This window comes from Saccopteryx bilineata, chromosome 11 (assembly GCF_036850765.1).
Source record: "Saccopteryx bilineata isolate mSacBil1 chromosome 11, mSacBil1_pri_phased_curated, whole genome shotgun sequence".
NCBI lineage: Eukaryota > Metazoa > Chordata > Mammalia > Chiroptera > Emballonuridae > Saccopteryx > Saccopteryx bilineata.
This window is the reverse complement of record NC_089500.1, coordinates 4,690,665-4,712,862: the sequence shown is the minus strand read 5'-3', so window position 1 is coordinate 4,712,862 and position 22,198 is coordinate 4,690,665.

The following is a 22,198-nucleotide window of genomic DNA, read 5'->3' as shown; positions in this document are numbered from 1 at the left end:
TTGGGGTTTTCGATATATAGGATCATATCATCTGCAAAAAGTGATACCTTTACTTTTTCTTTTCCAATATGGATGCCTTTTATTTCTTTGTCCTGTCTGATTGCTCTGGCTAGAACCTCTAGTACCACATTAAATAAGAGTGGAGAGAGTGGACAACCCTGTCTTGTTCCTGATTTAAGGGGGAAAGCCTTCAGTTTAGTGCCATTTAATATGATGTTAGCTGATGGTTTATCATATATGGCCTTTATCATGTTGAGATATTTTCCTTCTATACCCATTTTGTTGAGAGTCTTAAACATAAAATTGTTGTTGTGTTTTATCAAAAGTCTTTTCCGCGTCTATTGATAAGATCATGTGGTTTTTGTTCTTTGTTTTATTGATATGCTGTATTACGTTAACTGTTTTACGTATGTTGAACCATCCTTGAGATTCTGGGATGAATCCCACTTGATCATGATGCATTATTTTTTAAATATGTTGTTGTATTTGATTTGCTAGTATTTTGTTTAGTATTTTAGCATCTGTATTCATTAGAGATATTGGTCTGTAGTTTTCTTCTTTTGTGTCACTCTTGCCTGGTTTTGGTATGAGGGTTATTTTGGCCTCATAAAATATGTTTGGAAGTATTGCTTCTTCTTCAATTTTTTGGAAGACTTTGAGTAGAATAGGAACCAAGTCTTCTCTGAATGTTTAATAAAATTCGCTGGTATAACCATCAGGGCCTGGACTTTTATTTTTGGGGAGGTTTTTAATGTTTTTTTCTATTTCTTCTCTACTAATAGGTCTGTTTAGGCTTTCTGCTTCTTCTTGACTCAGTCTAGGAAGGTTGTATTGTTCTCGGAATTTATCCATTTCTTCTAGGTTGTTGAATTTAGTGGCATAAAGTTTTTCATAGTATTCTACAATAATTCTTTGTATATCTATGGTGTCCGTGGTGATTTCTCCTCTTTAATTTTGGATTTTGTTTATATGAGTTTTTTCTCTTTTTTCCTTGGTAAGTCTTGCCAAGGGTTTGTCAATTTTGTTGATGTTTTCAAAGAACCAGCTCCTTGTTCTATTAATTTTTTCTTTTCTTTTTTTTTTTTAAATAAATTTTTATTAATGGTAATGGGATGACATTAATAAATCAGGGTACATATATTCAAAGAAAACATGTCTAGGTTATTTTGTCATTAAATTATGTTGCGTACCCCTCGCCTAAAGTCAGATTGTCCAATGCCACCCTCTATCTAGTTCTCTGTGCCCCTCCCCCTCCCCCTAACTCTCTCCCTCCCTCCCTCCCATGTCCTCCCTCCCCCCACCCCTGGTAACCACCACACTCTTGTCCATGTCTCTTAGTCTCATTTTTTATGTTCCACCAATGTATGGAATCATGTAGTTCTTGTTTTTTTCTGATTTACTTATTTCACTCCTTATAATGTTATCAAGATCCCACCATTTTGCTGTAAATGATCTGATGTCATCATTTCTTATGGCTGAGTAGTATTCCATAGTGTATATGTGCCACATCTTCTTTATCCAGTTTTCTATTGAAGGGCTTTTTGGTTGTTTCCATGTCTTGGCCACTGTGAACAGTGCTGCAATGAACATGGGGCTACATGTGTCTTCACGTATCAATGTTTCTGAGGTTTTGGGGTATATACCCAGTAGAGGGATTGCTGGGTCATAAGGTAGTTCTATTTGCAGTTTTTTGAGGAACCACCATACTTTCCTCCATAATGGTTGTACTACTTTACAGTCCCACCAACAGTGGATGAGGGTTCCTTTTTCTCCACAGCCCCTCCAACATTTGCTATTACCCGTCTTGTTGATAATAGCTAATCTAACAGGGGTGAGGTGGTATCTCATTGTAGTTTTGATTTGCATTTCTCTAATAACTAATGAAGCTGAGCATCTTTTCATATATCTGTTGGCCATTTGTACCTCTTCCTGGGAGAAGTGTCTGTTCATGTCCTCTTCCCATTTTTTTATGGGATTGTTTGTTTGTTTGTTGTTGAGTTTTATGAGTTCTTTGTAAATTTTGGATATTAGGCCCTTATCTGAGCTGTTGTTTGAAAATATCATTTCCCATTTAGTTGGCTGTCTGTTTATTTTGTTATCAGTTTCTCTTGCTGAGCAAAAACTTTTTATTCTGATGTAGTCCCATTCATTTATCTTTGCCTTCACTTCTCTTGCCATTGGAGTCAAGTTCATAAAATGTTCCTTAGAACCCAGATCCATGATTTTAGTACCTATGTCTTCTTCTATGTACTTTATTGTTTCAGGTCTTATATTTAGGTCTTTGATCCATTTTGAATTAATTTTAGTACACGGGGACAGGCTGTAGTCGAGTTTCATTCTTTTGCATGTGGCTTTCCAGTTTTCCCAACACCATTTGTTGAAGAGGCTTTCTTTTCTCCATTGTGTGTTGTTGGCCCCTTTATCAAAGATTATTTGACTATATATATGTGGTTTTATTTCTGGGTTTTCTATTCTGTTCTATTGGTCTGAGTGTCTATTTTTCTGCCAATACCATGCTGTTTTGATTATCGTGGCCCTATAATATAGTTTAAAGTCAGGTATTGTAATGCCCCCAGCTTCATGCTTTTTCCTTAGGATTGTTTTGGCTATTCGGGGTTTTTTATAGTTCCATATAAATCTGATGATTTTTTGTTCCATTTCTTTAAAAAATCTCATAGGGATTTTGATGGGAATTGCATTAAATTTGTATATTGCTTTGGGTAATATGGCCATTTTGATTATATTTATTCTTCCTATCCAAGAACAAGGAATATTTTCCCATTTTATTGTATCTTTTTCGATTTCCCTTAACAATGCTTTGTAATTTTCATTAAATGGGTCCTTTACATTCTTTGTTATGTTTATTTCTAGGTATTTTATTTTTTTTGTTGCAATCGTGAAGGGGATTATTTTTTTGAGTTCGTTTTCTAATATTTCATTGTTGGCATATAGAAAGGCTTTGGACTTTTGTATGTTAATTTTGTATCCTGCGACCTTACTGTATTGGTTTATTGTTTCTAATAATCTTTTTGTGGAGTCCTTTGGGTTTTCGATGTATAGGATCATATCATCAGCAAAAAGTGATACCTTTACTTCTTCTTTTCCGATATGGATGCCTTTTATTTCTTTGTCTTGTCTGATTGCTCTGACCAGAACTTCTAGCACCACGTTAAATAAGAGTGGAGAGAGTGGACAACCCTGTCTTGTTCCTGATTTAAAGTAGAAAGTCCTCAGTTTTATGCCGTTTAATATGATGTTGGCTGCTGGTTTATCATATATGGCCTTTATCATGTTGAGATATTTTCCTTCTATACCCATTTTGTTGAGAGTCTTAAACATAAAATTGTGTTGTATTTTATCAAAAGCCTTTTCTGCATCTATTGATAAGATCATGTGGTTTTTGTTCTTTGTTTTGTTGATATGGTGTATTACGTTAACCGTTTTGCGTATGTTGAACCATCCTTGAGATTATGAGATGAATCCTACTTGATCATGATGTATTATTTTTTTAATATGTTGTTGTATTTGGTTTGCCAGTATTTTGTTTAGTATTTTAGCATCTATATTCATTAGAGATATTGGTCTGTAGTTTTCTTTCTTTGTGCCATCCTTGCCAGGTTTTGGTATGAGGGTTATGTTGGCCTCATAAAATGTGTTTGGAAGTATTGCTTCTTCTTCAATTTTTTGGAAGACTTTGAGTAGAATAGGAACCAAGTCTTCTTTGAATGTTTGATAGAATTCACTAGTATAACCGTCTGGGCCTGGACTTTTATTTTTGGGGAGGTTTTTAATAGTTTTTTCTATTTCCTCCCTGCTGATTGGTCTGTTTAGGCTTTCTGCTTCTTCATGACTCAGTGTAAGAAGGTTGTATTGTTCTGGGAATTTATCCATTTCTTCTAGATTGTTGTATTTGGTGGCATATAATTTTTCATAGTATTCTACAATAATTCTTTGTATATCTATGATGTCTGTGGTGATCTCTCCTCTTTCATTTTGGATTTTATTTATTTGAGTCCTGTGCCTTTTTTCCTTGGTGAGTCTTGCCAAGGGTTTGTCAATTTTGTTGATCTTTTCAAAGAACCAGCTCCTTGTTTTATTGATTTTTTCTATAGTTTTTCTGCTCTCTATTTCATTTATTTCTGCTCTCATTTTTATTATCTCCTTTCTTTGGCTGGTTTTCGGTTGTCTTTGTTCTTCTTTTTCTAGTTCCTTAAAGTGTGAAGTTAAGTGGTTTACTTCGGCTCTCTCTTGTTTGTTCATATAGGCCTGAAGTGATATGAACTTTCCTCTTATTACTGCTTTTGCTGCATCCCAGAGATTCTGATATGTCGTATTTTCATTTTCATTTGTCTGTATATATCTTTTGATCTCTGCGCGTATTTCTTCTTTGACCCATTCATTTTTTAGAAGTATGTTGTTTAGTTTCCACAATTTTGTGGGTTTTTCCCCCTCTTTTTTGCAGTTGAATTCTAGTTTCAAGGCTTTATGATCAGAAAATATGCTTGGTACAATTTCATTTTTTCTAAATTTGTTGATATTGTCTTTGTGGCCCAACATATGGTCAATTCTTGAGAATGTTCCATGTACACTAGAGAAAAATGTATACTCTGTCGCTTTGGGATGAAGTGTCCTGTAGATGTCTATCATATCCAGGTGTTCTAGTATTTCATTTAAGGCCACTATATCTTTATTGATTCTCTGTTTGGATGACCGATCTAGAGCCATCAGCGGTGTATTGAGGTCTCCAAGTATGATTGTATTTTTGTTAGTTTTTGTTTTAAGGTCAATAAGTAGCTGTCTTATACATTTTGGTGCTCCTTGGTTTGGTGCATATATATTAAGGATTGTTATGTCTTCTTGATTCAACTTCCCCTTAATCATTATGAAATGACCATTTTTGTCTCTGAGTACTTTTTCTGTCTTGTAGTCAGCATTATTAGATATGAGTATTGCTACACCTGCTTTTTTTTGGGTGTTGTTTGCTTGGAGTATTGTTTTCCAGCCTTTCACTTTGAATTTGTTTTTATCCTTGTTGCTTAGATGTGTTTCTTGTAGGCAGCATATAGTTGGATTTTCTTTTTTAATCCATTCTGCTACTCTGTGTCTTTTTATTGGTAAGTTTAATCCATTTACATTTAGTGTAATTATTGACACTTGTGGGTTCCCTACTGCCATTTTATAAATTGCTTTCTGTTAGTTTTGTATCTAGTTTGATTCTTCTCTTTTGTTTTTCTATCATTTGTTTTTGTTTGTTTGTGTTCCATACTTCTTTCCTCTGTTGCTACCTTTTTTAAGTCAAGTGTTTTTGTGGTGGTTTTTTCAAGGGTGGTTACCATTAAGTAATGAAAAGGGTACCTACCATATTCATTGTAGTACCCTATCTTATAAGTATTTCTGTACTTCATCGTCCTTTGATACTGTTAATCTCCATCCTCTCCCCCCTTTTTTTCCTTTGTTGTCACAGTTTAAGTTTGGTTTTATTGTGTTCTTGGTGGACCTGTTACTTGTGGTGTTGTTTTCTTTTGTTCTTTGAATCTGGTTGGAAAACCCCCTTTAGTATTTCCTGGAGTGGGGGCTTTCTGTTGATAAATTCTCTCATCTTTTCTGTATTTGTGAATTTTTTTATATCTCCTTCATACTTGAAGGATAGCTTTGATGGGTATAGTATTCTTGGCTGAAAGTTCCTCTCTTTCAGGGCTTTAAATATTGGGGTCCACTCTCTTCTAGCTTGTAGAGTTTCTGCTGAGAAATCTGATGATAATCCAATAGGCCTTCCTTTATATGTTGTACTCTTCTTTTCCCTGGCTGCCTTGAGAATTTTTTCTTTGTCATTGATTTGTGTCATCTTTATTATGATGTGCCTTGGAGTGGGTTTGTTGGGGTTAAGAAAACTCGGTGTTCTGTTTGCTTCTTGAATTTGAGGCTTTAGTTCTTTCCACAGGCTTGGGAAGTTCTCGTCTATTATTTGTTTGAGTATATTCTCCATTCCATTTTCTTTCTCTTCTCCCTCTGATATACCTATTATTCTTATGTTATTCTTTCTGATGGAGTCAGACAATTCCTGTAGGGCTTTCTCGTTTTTTATTATTTTTGAGTCTCTTTCTTCTTCTCTCTGTTGTGCCTCAAGTTGTTTGTATTCTATTTCACTAATCCGATCCTCAATCTTGGCTGTTCTGTTAGCTAAGCTTGTTACCTCGTTTTTCAGCTCGTGAATTGAGTTTTTCATTTCTGTTTGATTTGTTTTAATAGTTTCAATTTCCTTGGTAATATATTCTTTGTGTTCATTGAGTTGTTTTCTGATCTCCCTATATTGCCTTTCTGTGTTTTCTTGTATATCTCTGAGTATTTTTAAGATTTCTATTTTAAATTCTCTGTCATTTAGCTCCAAGGCTTCCAATATGTTAAGTCTTTTCTCCATAGATTTTTCCACATCTATTTGTGTTACCTCTCTTTCTTTTGTATCCATAATATTCGATTTCCTCTTTCTTATTGCCATCTGAGGGTGGTCTTGTTGATAGCACTAATTAGAATTAATAAAGAATAAAAAGTAAAAAAAAAAAAAAAAAGGTAAAACACCCCACACAAAAAAAACAGTAATAATTTATTATTTCCCCCTTTTTTCTTTCTTCTCTTTCCCTCCTCTCCCCTCCTCAGGGAAATATCGTGCCTATAATGGAGGGCCTGATTTGGGGTGAAGAGTTCAAGGGGCAAAAAAAGGGAGTAGGGACCTACTAAATGCAAAAAAAAAAAAAAAAAAAATGGAAGAAAATTTTAGACAAGCATAAGATGATTTGCTTGTAAGTGATGGTCAACTAAGAGATATAATGAGAGGGATAAGAGGGAACCAGAAAAAAGGACCAAAAAAAGAATAATAAAGAAGAAAAAAATAAAAATAATAAGTAAAACTCTGTTGTATTAAGTGGAGCGAAGACTAAATACAATGGAGACCTTGGGTTGGGAGGACCCAAAATGCCACAAAAATAAACAAACAAGAAAAAAACAAAAACAAAAGCAAAAAAGAAAAATAAAGCCAAAAAAAGCCTTGAGTCCCAAATTAACTAATTTGTTCGTGATTGAGGATTAAATGGGAGGAAAGTAAAACGAGAAAAGAAAAAACGAATAGAAAGGAAAAAATAAGAAAAAGAGAAAAACGAAGGAAGGAATATAAAAAGCAAGAGAAAAAACAAAATAAAGCAAAACAAACAAACAAAAAAAAAACAAAAGAGGAGAGAGTGAGAGTTAAGTGTTTTGGAGTATATATAACCTTAAAGGAGGGTGAGGATGAAGAAGAGAAATAAAATGTAACACTCATGGGTAGTGTAGTTCAAGAAAAGGGAAGTATAAGATGGGCAGAGAATAGAAGGACCGAGGTGGAGGAAATAAAGGCAATAAGATAGAAGAAACAAACAACAACAAAAAAAAAATTAGTGGAACAAGTTGTAAAGTCTGTGGATTTTTCTTGATTTTGAGAGGTTAACTTCTTCCTTTTTTTTTTTCTCTCCCTCTTCCTGGTCGGTGACTCTGTTCCCCAGGCTCTGCCCCTGTGTCACACTTAGGTAGGGATTTGCAGTTGATGGGATTCTATGGCAATGTCATATAATTGGCTTTAGTCTTGCTGGTAGTCAATGCTTGTTGGTGTTTGCAGGGTCCAACGATGAGAGAGTTTGCTTTCCTGGATTCTCTCTCCTAGTCCCCCCTTCCTGAATTAGCAGCCTGGTGATCCAGCTATAAGGCTGCAACTGCTTCTGCCTGGGGAGTAAGAGGCTCAAAGAGCTGGGAAATCCCTGCTCTATCCCCACTCAGTGCAAGGCTTTGGGAAAGGCTCTGGCAGTCAGGGCCTCCAGTGTAATCAGGCGGGGGTGGGAGTCAGTTGTTGTCAAGGTGACTGTTCAGCGCCTATCATTCATTTGGACCTCTCAACCCAGGCTTTCCACACTTTGTAGCCTGTTTTGGCTGGGAAGAAGAGGCACTAGTCTCTGCTTGCGACTAGTGTAGTATAGATCTTATTATCTGCCAAGTCCTTCTTGTTAGCATTTATCCCTGAATATGGAGGCTCTATCAATCAGAAGTTGCCCCCGCCCCTTTAGCGAGAGGCACTAAAAAATATCACGCCTCTTGTCTTGGGTCGCTGAACTCAGAGAGATCTTATCAATTAGAACCGAGGGTGCGCAGATTTCATGGGTTAAGCTAATTTCAGTCACTGGGTTGCAGCTGTGCTTCCGAAGGTATTTTAGGCTGCCTGCGCGCGCCCCTCCCCCAACGCTTGATTGTTAGCTTGAATGGCTGGGTGAGGTGCCCCGCCCACGGAGAGAATCTCCCAAATAGGGAAGACCACCCTGGTGCCTCTCCCGCTCGCCCTTCCGCTGGCGGCCTGCCAGGAGGGCACTCTGGGCGCGTGGAATGCCCAGGGCACGCATGCGAATGGGGTGCTCCGGGCACCGGTGGCTGGCGACTCTCACTCGCAGTGCGCGGGCTGCTGGGAACATTAGCGGTGCTCGCTCTGCAACCGTACCGGGTGCGCGCCAGCGGCTGCTCGCGGCTCCCGAGTGTGGGTGGTGCTCGCTCTGCAACCGGACCGGGCACGCCGGTGGCTGCTCGCCTCTCCGGAGTGTGGGCGGTGCTCGCTCTGCAACCCGACCGGGCGCATGCCTGCGGCTTCTCACGGCTCCCGAGTGTGGGCTGACTCACCACAGGCGCACTCCCTCGCGGCTTGAATGAACGTCCCTGCGGTAGCTTCCTCCACACCCTCGTCTCTCAGATTCAAGTGATAACAGTCCTTTCACTTTCAGTTTGTGTGGAACTCCGGAATGCTCCGAGGATAAATTGTTCTGTTTCTAGTTGATAAATTTGTTGTGATTTAGGGGAGATCTGTCGGACGCGCGCTGCTCACGGCGCCATTTCCGTGACGTCACTCCCTAATTTTTTTTATACTTTTTCTGTTCTTTATTTCATTTATTTCTGCTCTGATTTTTATTATCTCCTTTCTTCGGCTGGTTTTGGGTTGTCTTTGTTCTTCTTTTTCTAGTTCCTTAAGGTGTGAAGTTAAGTGGTTCACTCTTGTTTGTTCATATATGCCTAAAGTGATATGAACTTCCCTCTTGTCACTGCTTTTGCTGCATCCCATAGATTCTGATATGTCGTATTGTCATTTTCATTTGTCTGTATATATCTTTTGATCTCTGCACTTATTTCTTCTTTGACCCATTCATTTTTTAAAAGTATGTTGTTTAGTTTCCACATTTTTGTGGGATTTTTTTCCTTTTTTTTGCAGTTGAATTCTAGTTTCAAGGCTTTATGATCAGAAAATATGCTTGGTACAACTTCAATTTTTCTGTATTTGCTGATGTTGTTTTTGTGGCCCAACATATGGTCAATTCTTGAGACTAATCCATGTACACTGGAGAAAAATGTATACTCAGTCACTTTGGGATGAAATGTCCTGTAGATGTCTATCATATCCAGGTGCTCTAGTGTTTTGTTTAAGGCCACTATGTCTTTGTTGATTCTCTGTTTGGTTGACCGATCTAGAGCCATCAGCGGTGTATTGAGGTCTCCAAGTATGATTGTATTTTTGTCAGTTTTTGTTTTAAGGTCAATAAGTAGCTGTCTTATACATTTTGGTGCTCCTTGGTTTGGTGCATATATATTAAGAATTGTTATGTCTTCTTGATTCAGTGTCCCCTTAGCCATTATGAAATGGCCATTTTTGTCTCTGAGTTCTTTTGCTGTCTTGTAGTCAGCATTATCAGATATGATTATTGCTACGCCTGCTTTTTTTTGGATGTTATTTGCTTGGAGTATTGTTTTCCAGCCTTTCACTTTGAATTTGTTTTTATCCTTGTTACTTAGATGAGTTTCCTGTAAGCAGCATACAGTTGGATTTTCTTTTTTAATCCATTCTGCTACTCTGTGCCTTTTAATTGGTGAGTTTAATCCATTTACATTTAGAGTAATTATTGACACTTGTGAGTTCGCTATTACCATTTTATATCTTGCTTTCTGATAGTTTTGTGTCTTGTTTGATCCTTCTCTTTCGTTTTTCTTTTTTATTATTATTCATTTTAGGGAGGAGAGGGAGAGACAGAGAGATAGAGGAGAGACAGAGATAGAAGGGGGGGAGGAGCTGGAAGCTTTAACTCCCATATGTGCCTTGACCAGGCAAGCCCAGGGTTTCAAACTGGCGACCTCAGCATTTCCAGGTTGATTCTTTATCCACTGCGCCACCACAGGTCAGGCCTCTTTCGTTTTTCTATCTTTTGTTTTGATTTGGTTGTATTCCATACATCTTTCCTCTGTTGCTATCTTTTTTATCTCATGTGTTTTTGTGGTGGTTTTTTCAATGGTGGTTACCTTTAAGTAATGAAAAGGGTTCCTACCCTGTTCGTTATAGCAAACTATTTTGTGAGTACCTTTGCACTCCATCGTCCTTTGCTATTGTTAATCTCCATCTTCTCCCCCCGTTTCTTTTTGTTGTTGTTACAGTTTAAATTTGGTTTTATTGTGTTCTTCTTGGAGCTTTTAGTTGTGGCCTTGTTTTTTTTTTGTTCTTTGTATCTGATTGGAGAACCCCCTTTAGTGATTCCTTGAATGGGGGTTTTCTGATGATAAATTCCCTCATCTTTTCTGTATCTGTGAATGTTTTTATTTCTCCTTCATATTTGAAGGATAGCTTTGATGGGTATAGTATTCGTGGCTGAAAGTTCCTCTCTTTCAGGACTTTAAATATTGGGGTCCACTCTCTTCTAGCTTGTAGAGTTTCTGCTGAGAAATCTGATGATAATCTAATGGGCCTTCCTTTATATGTTATACTCTTCTTTTCCCTGGCTGCCTTGAGAATTTTTTCTTTGCTGTTGGTTTGTGTCAATTTCATTATGATATGCCTTGGAGTAGGTTTGTTGGGGTTAAGAAAACTCAGAGTTCTGTTTGCTTCTTGAACTTGAGGCTTTAGTTCTTTCCACAGGCTTGAGAAGTTCTCATCTATTATTTGTTTGAGTATGTTCTCCATTCCATTTTCTCTCTCTTCTCCCTCTGATATACCTATTATTCTTATGGTATTCTTTTTGATGGAGTCAGATAATTCTTGTAGGGCTATCTCATTTTTTTTTAATTTTTGAGTCTCTTTCTTCTTCTCTCTGTTGTGCCTCAAGTTGCTTGTCTTCTATTTCACTAATCCTCTCTTCTATCTGACCTGTTCTATTAGCTAAGCTTGTTACTTCATTTTTCAGCTTGTGATTTGAGTTTTTCAACTCTGTTTGATTTGTTTTTATTGTTTCAATTTCCTTGGACATATATTCTTTGTGTTCATTGAGTTGTTTTCTGAGCTCCCTAAATTGCCTTTCTGTGTTTTCTTGTATATCTCGGAGGATTTTTAGGATTTCTATCTTGAATTCTCTGTCATTTAGCTCCAAGGTTTCCAATATATTAAATTTTTTCTCCATAGATTTTGCCTCATCTAGCTGTGTTACCTCTCTTTCTTTTGTATCCATGATATTCGATTTTCTCTTCCTTAATGGCATCTGAGGGTGGATTTGTTGATAGTATTAATGAGATTTAATAAAGAATAAAAAGTTAAAAAAATAAAAAATTGAAAAGAGTTGTTTTTTTTTTAAAAAAAATAATAATGAAATAAAGAAAAATAAAATAAAGTAAAAATTTAAAAAAAGGAAATTATTCACCCCCTCCTTTTTTCCTATCCTCTCCTCTCCCCTCTTTCTTGAGAAAATCTTGTGGTGAACTGTGAATTATAACAAACAATGCCTGTAATGGAGGGCCTGAATTGGGGAAAAGTAATAAAGGGGCAACAAAAAAAAAGAAAAAGAAAAAGAAAAAAGAAGGGGTATGGACCCACAAAAAGCATATAAGGAAAAAAATTGGGTCAAGAATAAAATGATTTGCTTTTAGGTGTTGGTTGACTAAGAGTTATGATGAGAGGAATATGAGGGAAACAGAAAAATGGGGAGACAAATTAAAAAATTACTATTGTATTTAGTGGATCAAGAACTAGATAAAATGGAGAGCCAAGGATGGGAGCACTGCTAGTGAGTTATAAAGGTGAAGTAAAAACCCCCCAAAATGCCACAAACATAAGTTTGAGTCCCAGATAAGATAATTTGTTTGTTATTGAGGTTTGAATGAGAGGAGATGTAAAGGAGAAAGGAAGAAACTAATATAGAGGGAGAAAAGAAAGAGAGAGAGAGAAAAAAAAGAGGGATCCACTAAAAGAAGAAAAAAGATAAAAGAGGAGAGAGAGAGAGAGTTAAGGGTTTTGGAGTGCAACCCTCATAGAGAGAAAGGAAGAGGAAAGAAAAGATAATGGGAGATGTAACACTTATGGGTAGTGTAGTTCAAGGAGAGGAGAGAGTAAGACCGGCAGAGAGTTAATCGGCCGAATTGGAGGAGGAAAAAAAATATCAAGAATGAAGATAAGAGAAACAAACGAACAAATATAATAAAATGGGATAGGTTATAAAGTCTGCAGATTATTCTTGATTTTGAGAGGTTATCTTCTTGCTTTTTCTTTTCTCTCCCTCTTCCTGTTCAGTGACTCTGTACCCCAGGTTCTGCCCCTTTGGCACGCTCAGGTAGAGGTTTGCAGTTGATAAGTCTCTATGGCAATGTCATGTATTGTGCTTTAGTCTCGTTGGCAGTCGAGGCTCATTAGCAATTATAGGCCCCGACAGTGAGAGAGTCCATGTTCCTGCAGCCTTTTTCCTAATCTTTCCTTCCTCAATTAGTAGCATGATAATCCAGCTATGGGGTTAGTGCTGCCTCTGCCTGGATAGTAAGAGGTTCAAAGAGCTGGCAACTCCCCACTCTATTTCCACTCAGCACAGGGCTCTGGGTAAGGCTCAGTCAGTCAGAGCTGCTAGCATAATCAGGCGGGGTTTCCGCCCACTCAAAGACCTCTGGCTCTGCCACTCTGTCTGGTAACACAGGCAGGCGCCCACTCCCGGGACGCTTGGAGGAAACTCTCGCTCACTATCTGCGCGCGCAGACCAGGATATCGGGCCGGCAGTCTCACACTCTGAGTGAAACCCCCAACCGCATGGAAAAATTCTAGCATTGGAATTGGCTCTTGCTCCATCCCCGTGCGCGGCTTTTGCAAGGCGCTGGGGCAGCCCAAGATTCCGCTTTGGCCCACACAAAGGCCCCTGACTCTGCCCCTCTGTGCGATAACACGGGCGCGCACTGCCAAGGCACTCGGAGGAATCTCTCTCTATCTGAGCGCGCAGACCAGGATATCAGGCCGGCCGCGTTTCCCTCTGAGTGAAACCCCCACCAGCACAGAAAAGTTCCACCGTTGGAATTAGTTCTCACTCCCTCCCGTGCGCGGCTTTCCCAGGGCACTGGTGCTGCCCAGATATTCTGCTTTCAGCCCACACAAAGGCCTGTGACTCTGCTTCTCTGTGGGGTAACACGGGCACCCACTCCCGGGGCTTTGGAAGGAATCTCTCGCCCACTATCTGCGCACGCCGACCAGGAGATCGGGTAAAATGGCTGCCCCGCTTGTCTTTCTTTGTCTGGGTTTGGCGCGAGCGTTAGCTTGTATTGCCCGGGTTGCCACAGGAACAGTTTTTCCTCGGCTTGGATCTCCATGCCATAGCCTGGTTCAGCCGTTTGTGCCGCGGCCTGGATCTATTCACCCCCTTTGCCCGCCTCAGTTTCTATATTCACAGTTCCCAGAGAAAGCCGCCCTGTTTAGGTTAGTGAGGAAGGTGGAGCATTTCTTACTCCCTATTTCCTTTGGGGTTTGGTTATATATTTAGCCAATTTTTCACTCGACCATACCTTTGGGTGTATTGCGAAACATCTGGAGGCTCCAAGGATAGGTTTTTCTGTTTCTGGTTGAAGATCTTGTTGAGTTTTGGGGGAGATTTATCAATATCGCTTCCTACCCTGCCATTACTCTGACGTCATCCCAGACTTCTTAAAATGAAGGAAATCACTTAAGTACTGTATATTTAGAGCTTGTTGTAAGCTTAGCTCTTCTCCCTTTTTTTCCTAGTTATTTTCATGTATTTTTTCTCTTAATATACATTTTAATTCTTGGAATTTAGAATTAATTTGGTTTTGTTTCATTAAACAGGCCTCTTTTAAATGAATGTATTTATCTTCTGTATTTGTTAAGAAATCATTAATATCCTGAAAGCAATTTAGAAAAATTAGTCTGCAGGATATAGTAATCAAGCCTTAAATTCAGTGAATTTTTCTGGTTAATCTATTGTCACTTTAACTGGAGAGCTCATGTTACTTTGCACGGCATTTCAGCATGGCGTACACGAGCTTGGGGGGAAATTAAAGGAAAGAGATTTGCTTTTCCTCCAGGTTAAAAAAATGAAATAAACAGATGAGAAAATCATTCTTCAAGAGATAGTTATTGTATTTACTAATCATAATTATTGTCAACAATTTCGTTTTAGAGCGTATTGTGAAAAATGATTCAATACAGAGGTAGATTCAACTGGGCCAGTGGTTGACATTTGCTTGCCAGGGTCATCTTCCCTGGAGGTACTTTTGACCAGTGTGTGACAACAGGCATTCAGATCTGACCTCTGGGACGGGACACAGGAGACAGAGGGCCACTCCTGGGGAAGCCCCCGCACGATGGGTTCTGCAGGGGATGAGGTCCTGCTGCCCAAGGGGCACATTTTTGTTAGTAACCACTGTCAGGGTCCCGTTACATTGACCATTAGCTTGGACTCCTTGTTTCCTGAGACCAGCAGGCAAAGACAAGAGCTGAGCCCCTGGCCAGGGTGATCGACCCTGACCTGACACAGCAGTTGTGCTGCTTTTGAATGACAGGAGCATGGAGGGACAAGACAGAACCTGGGTCCTCCATGGCCGTGCTCGTTCTAGCCTGTAGTTCAGCCCCACGTGCGTGCGCTGAACTCCGACAACCTGCGCGGGGCTGCGTGACCGGCCTGAGTATGAAGGGCAGGGAGCAGTTTCTGCCCTGCTCAGAAGAGGAAGAGAAGCCTCGGAGAATAAATTCTGTCTCACGTTTTAAAACTTGGTGACAACACTTCATCTCCTCCTTGGCTAAAAGCTAATTTTGCATAAGAGTGACACAGAAGTGGGTTTTGATACACATGCCATTCATCAACCTATCAACAACACCTTTAACATAAAACAAAAACCCTTTATTTGGATGCACTACCTTGCCAAGACTATTGGCTATTATAAGATTTATGGCAGCTCTCACAGCATTCCTGTTTCTGGCATCCACTCAAGGGCACTAACTTTGGAAAGAACCTGTTGGCCTCAGTGTGAAGACGACTTGACCCCGTCAAAGCCAGGGGAGCTGTCCTGCATGCAGTCCCTTTCTCAGCCATCGGTACACAACATACACACATTGCACCCCGGCTCCCTGCTTCCACGTACCTACAGGCTCACATCAAGTTCAGGTGATAGCAAAGAGGCCCGCCTGCCAATTTGGGGCGAGTCAATGGTGAAACACTGGTTGAGAGGGTGGCAAAAACCTGGAACAAAGAAGCCAGGGGGATATCTTTATTACACAGAATGAAAAGTGAATCCTACATCTGGTGAGTAAGAATGGTATTGGCAGAGGCCAGACTGAAAGACATCATGACTGGGGAGGTCAGAATATGATTGGTAAGGAGATGATTCATACAGATATTTCCAAAATGATGAAAGCGTTACATTCATGTGGGCTCAGCCGAAAGAGATACCCATGGAACAGAGCTAGACTCCCTGAAATGTGGTTTGGCTTCTGTGACAATGTCACATCATACATGTCATTTAAACTCTCTGGCCCAAATATTAGTATCTAAAAATAGAAAATGATTTCATTTTCTTTGACTGTTTCACAGTGTGATTCTGTCATTCATTCAGTAACTGCATGAGGAAGAAAAAAAGAAAAAGTAGGCTTTTTTGTCCAATACTTGTAATAAATGGACTCATTGTCAGAGCCCGCTACTGGATTCTGAAATGATTAGGAAGTTTAGATTAAATTATTTGGCCTAATTATCATTCAGTATTATAGCAAAAGTTTACAACTCTAAAATATCATTATGAATCTTCATAATAATGACATGGGGTAGGTACTGTTACTCCTCGTTTTCTCAGCTCTGAAAACCAAATCTAGGGTGAAATAAATTAATCATGTTTACAATAGTTTAGAACAGGGGTCCCCAAACTTTTTACACAGGGGGCCAGTTCACTGTCCCTCAGACCATTGGAGGGCCAGACTATAAAAAAAACTATGAACAAATCCCTATGCACACTGCACAGATCTTATTTTAAAGTAAAAAAAACCAAAACGGGAATAAATACAATATTTAAAATAAAGAACAAGTAAATTTAAATCAACCAACTGACCAGTATTTCAATGGGAACTATGCTCCTCTCACTGACCACCAATGAAAGAGGTGCCCCTTCCGGAAGTGCGGCAGGGGCCGAATAAATGGCCTCAGGGGGCCGCATGTGGCCCGCAGGCCGTAGTTTGGGGACCCCTGGTTTAGAAGTTCTGGCAATGGGGAGAAAATGCTGATTAATATGATCCAAACCTATGGGTTTAAACACAATGATACATTGTAAATTCTAAATTAAAACTTTAAGACAATAAAATGCTTGAGTGGATTAGAAGAAAAGGAAGCTTTTCAACTTGGACAGATCATTAAAACATATGCAGGATATTTTCAATGGATAGCATTAACCAACAAATTTGGAGGATGATTTTAAAGCTATCAGTCCTCGGTTTGACATTAATATTACCTAGTCAATTTTGTTGAGAAAATTAGGCCACGTAAGCCTAATTTAACAAAATAAGCTACCATTGCAATTTTTGCTACCATTGAACTTTGTGCTTGAAAGAACATAATGTTGTCTTGCCTTCTAACATGATAAACTCCATGGAGAGATTACCATATCATATTTATCTCCTTTGTCATGGTCTTGCTCAATGATTATAATCTAGTAGTTGTTCAACAAATAGTTGTATAAACTAAACTGATATTTTGCTTGAAGAATATTGTCATAGATAAATGTGTAAATTAATCATATTTTGGTTTACCTAAGGTGATAATAATATATCAACATTGGTTCATTAATTGTGGCAAATGTCCCATACTTCTGTGAGATGTTAATAATAACTGAATAGGGTGTAGGGTATATAATTTAGTTTTTCAAACTTATTTTTAATTTATTGAATTTTTTTTTAAGAGAGAGGAAGGGGGAGAGAGAGAGAGAGGAGCATCGATTTGTTGTTCCACTTATTTATGCATTCCTTCACTGATTCTTATATGTGCTCTGACCAGGGATAAAATCTGCAAACTTGGTGTATCGGGGTAATACTTTAACCAACTAAACCACCCTGCCAGGGCTACAGTTTTTTTAAAAAACAAAGAATATTCCTAAAGAGTTTATTAAATAACCTAGTCATCCAGAAAGAATTTTTATCAAGCTATACAAGATTATTCTAAAATGTACATGTAGTATCAAAGTAACTATAACACCTAAAACAACTTTGAAGAAATATATATATATATATATATATATATATATATATATATATATATAAAGGGAAGAATTAGTCTACCTGATTTCAAGCCTTATCACATAGCCAAAGCAATCAAAAGTATATCCAGAGTGGATAGACACATAGATCAATGCAGCAAAATAGAGAACTCAGAAATAGAACCACAAAAATATGCCCAATTGATTTTTGACAAAGTTGCAAAAGCAGTTTAATGGAGAAAAGATAGCTTTTTTAACACATGGTCCTGGAAAATTGAATATCCATAGCCAAAATAATAAACTTAAACCTTGGTTGTACATCTTACACAATAATTAATACAAATGGATAATGGATTTAAATATAAAACCATAAAACCTGAACAAAAAAGTACAGGACAATCTTGGGAACTAGAACTCAACAAGAAGTTCTCAGACTTGACACTAAAAGTAAGATTGATAGGCCCTGGCAAGTTGGCTCAGTGGTAGAGCATCGGCCTGGCATGTAGAAGTCTTGGGTTTAATTCCCAGCAAGGGCACAAGGAGAAGAGCCCATCTGCTTCTCCACCCCTCCCCCTCTCCTTCCTCTCTGTCTCTCTCTTCCTCCCTTCCCCCACAGCAAAGGCTTCATTAGAGCAAAGTTCGCCTGGGCACTGAGGATGGCTCCATGGCCTCCACCTCAGCTGCTAGAATGGCCTCAGTTGCAATGGAGCAACGGCCCAGATAGTCAGAACATCACCTCCTGGTGGGCATGCTGGGTGGATCCCAGTCAGGCACATGCGGGAGTCTGTCTCTCTGCTGCCCTGCTTCTCACTTCAGAAAAATATAAATAAATAAATAAATAAATAAGATTCATAAAAGAAATAATATATTGGATGTCATCAAATATCTTAAAAACTGCTCAGCAAAGATCATTTTAAGAAGATAAAAATAAACGCTACAGAGGCCCTGGCGGTTGGCTCAGTGGTAGAGCGTTGGCCTGGGGTACAGAAGTCCCAGGTTCGATTCCCAGCCAGGGCACACAGGAGAAGCACCTATCTGCTTCTCCACCCCTCCCCCTCTCCTTCCTCTCTGTCTCTCTCTTCCCCTCCCGCAGCCAAGGCTCCATTGGAGCGAAGATGGCCCGGGCGCTGGGGATGGCTCCTTGGCCTCTGCCCCAGGCGCTAGAGTGGCTCTGGTCACGACAGAGCGATGCCCCGAGGGGCAGAGCATCGCCCCCTGGTGAGCAGAGCATCGCCCCCTGGTGGGCGTGCCTGATGGATCCCGGTCGGGCGCATGCGGGAGTCTGTCTGACTGTCTCTCCCTGTTTCCAGCTTCAGAAAAATACAAAAAAAAAAAAAAAAAGAAAAGAAAAAAATAAAAAACGCTACAGAATAGAAGAAAACATTTGAATCCCTATAGCCAACAATCAACGAGGATCTAGAAAATATAAAGAACTCTGAAAATTCAACAGCAGAAAAGCAAACAGTCAAATTAGCAAGTGAAAAAAAACTTAAGACGTTTCACCGAGGAGGACATATAAATGGGAAGTACACACATGATAAGATGTTCGACATCAATAGCCACTACTTCTATTTTCTCTTTGTATCAATTTTGTGGGAAAGAAAAGACGCATAATGCAAGTGATGGAAGATTTCTATAACAGGGGTCAGGAAACTTTTTGGCTGAGAAAACTATAAATGCCACATATTTTAAAATGTAATTCCATGAGAGCCATACAACGACCCGTGTACGACGTTATGAATTATCCAATAAAAATTTGGTGTTGTCCTGGAGGACAGCTGTGATTGGCTCCAGCCATTCGCAACCATGAACATGAGCGGTAGGAAATGAATGAACTGTAATACATGAGAATGTTTTATATTTTTAACGTTATTTTTTTTATTAAAGAGTTTTCTGCGAGCCAGATGCAGCCATCAAAAGAGCCACATCTGGCTCGCAAGCCATAGGTTCCCTGTTCTATAATGATGATGAGTAACTTTCTGTCACATACTCATGAAGCAGAAAATTTTAAGATGTTTAATATTAACAATATTTTAATAGTTTACAAATTCAGAGCAAGGTACAACAAGATCATGTAGGAATTAATATCAATATCCCCAATGTGAAAGAAACCCGAGAAAATAGATTCATTTCTGAAGGAGCACATGGGATCAGATTGTCTAACGTGATCCAAAGTAGAGATCTTATTATCAAGCTTTATTCAGCAAGTTCAAAGACATCAGCAACTATACACTGTCCTTCCGAAGTCCAAGGTCCAATGGAGAAAACAAATAAAACTATAGATGTAATTACTTCCATTCTTAATTCATGTTAATGTATCTTGTCTCCTCTATGCATCCTTTCTATAAACTTCCTTCTGAACTGGAAAAGCAATGACTTTTTTATTTAGGATGAGAAATCCAGGCTGAAAAATGTGTTTAGTTCTAGGGAATTCAGCATTCATTCTCAAAATAAAGTTTCATGAGGTAGTAGTAAACAGCTTTAAAATAAGTTTTAAATACATACACTAGTTAAAGTATGTGATAAATTGATAACAGAGTGAATAATGTTAGTTCTGTCCATCAGAGACTGTCTCGATACTTATAACTTATACCTCATTTTATCCTCTACTCCCTTGTGGGAAGCACCACAGTCCTTGATGACCTGTGGGTCAGTCACCCATGGTGACACCTATTTTCCCTACCTATCTCAATTGTGGGACAAGAGTGGACATAAAAACAGTTTTTTATAATAGAATTAAAATGTGATTATAACCATAATGATGCACATATTTGCATTAACTACTGACACGTTTTCTTTGTTCAAAATGGCTAAAAATCCACACTACACACCACGACTCCAACTGCATCTACTAGCAGAACCAATAAATTGACTCAGAGTGGAGAGTGTGTATGTAGGTGACATTTAAACACAACTTTAAAAGTTTCTATATTCCTTCAGAGTGAATCACTAAGTTTCACTTTAATGTTTCTTAATGGCTGTAGTCATGATCTTGACCTACATTTGTGTAACTGACATGAGGTGAATTTTGAAATTATAGAAGGGAGAAAGAGAGAACAGAAGAAGAGAATAGAGGAAAGAAAAGGTTTTCTAATGGATTATATTTAATTCACCCCCCCCCCCCCCCAGCCAAAGAAAATTGCTGTTAAAGCAATGAAATCTTGGGAAAAGTTACTTGTTACCTTGAGATCACTCCTGTCTATGCTGAGGGAATGTTGAGTTGAAGAGGAACACTACATCAAAAAGATGTTTCTAAACAACAAGGCTGGTGATTGAGTGGGAAAGAGACACAGGGAAAATCACATCCTATGTACATTTATTTGGGTGAGCAGGTGTGAAAACCATTCTAGGGAACTGGGTGCCCGCGTGTGTGACTGTCTCAGGCCCGAGCCCTTGTAATGATGCCGTCTTTCCCTCGGGCTCACTTGTTTATCTGTCTGTTGTTCATTGCCTGAACTTTGTAAATTAAAGTTTGATGAAAAGAAAGTTCCTGCCTCAAAACCATACTTTGCAATTTTCCAAAGGACCCCAGAGAACAATTTTAAGGTTTTTATGAAGATATTTTTAAAAATCAGTTTTAGTCTTACTGTGCATTTTATTTTTCTCTTTGCTCTGTTCTAGTTAGGAGAAAATTAATTTAGAAAATACAAGTGGCCCCCAAAGTCTCCCAAATTGTTTGCATCATGCTTTTTCCAAATTAAATCCAGTGAACTTGACTGTGGTGGTTTAGCGGTGTGTAAAGATAAGTCAGGGCTGAAAGTATGCATTAATTTTTATTCTTTATGAAGGAGTAGTAAATGAATTGTTTTAAGACTCTTTTCTGTTTATTAAGAGCTATTTTTTTTCCATGAAAATACAGGTTTTATGAATAGGAAAAAGCAGAATTAAAGAAAATAAAGTTCTAGCACTAGAAAACATATATTCTTAGATTTGATACACATTTGAAAATGTAAATACAGTACAGGAAAAAATATGGAAAACAGAAAAGTACATGGTACAGAAAAGTCATGTAAAGAAACTCCATAAAATTCGGCACTACTGATGATTGTACAAGAAACTTCGGTTAACTGGCATTTTAACTTCCAGTCTATCTGACATTTATTCAGTCTCTCTGGCTGCAAATATCTAAATATTTCTAAATATCCATGTTTTGTTTGTAATGAACAATTTGTAATCTATCATTATGTAGGTAGCTGCAATTTTCCATCAGAATAATAAAGATGATTATGTATTTTCATTCCCTACCCTGAAACAAATTAAAGAAGAAAATTGCCATAAATGATTTTTTAATTGCTGTTTGAGAGGGAGTGGATGGGAGAGAAAGAGAGCGAGCGAGCGAGAACTGGATGTGTTCTGCTTATTCATGCCATCACTGAGTATTGTTCCCTGACCAGGGCTTGAGCTCTCATCTTTGGTATTTCAGGACAAAACTCTTAGCCAGTTGAGTTAGCTGGCCAGGGCCTATCATAAATTCTTTAAGCTCTAAAACAACATGGATTTAATAAATTGAGACATAAAAATATATATTATTCAGATTCCAAGATGACATAAAAGGTGAAGTTTCATACTTAAAAGAATAAACCAGATTAAAAAAATAAGTTTAATACATTAATAATTAAAAATTTAAAAAATGCAACAAGAGGAAAGGCCTAAATTATTCAAAGAAAATGCAGAGGAATAAGGTAAGATGAGTAAAGCACCATGGGAGAAGTCACCATACATA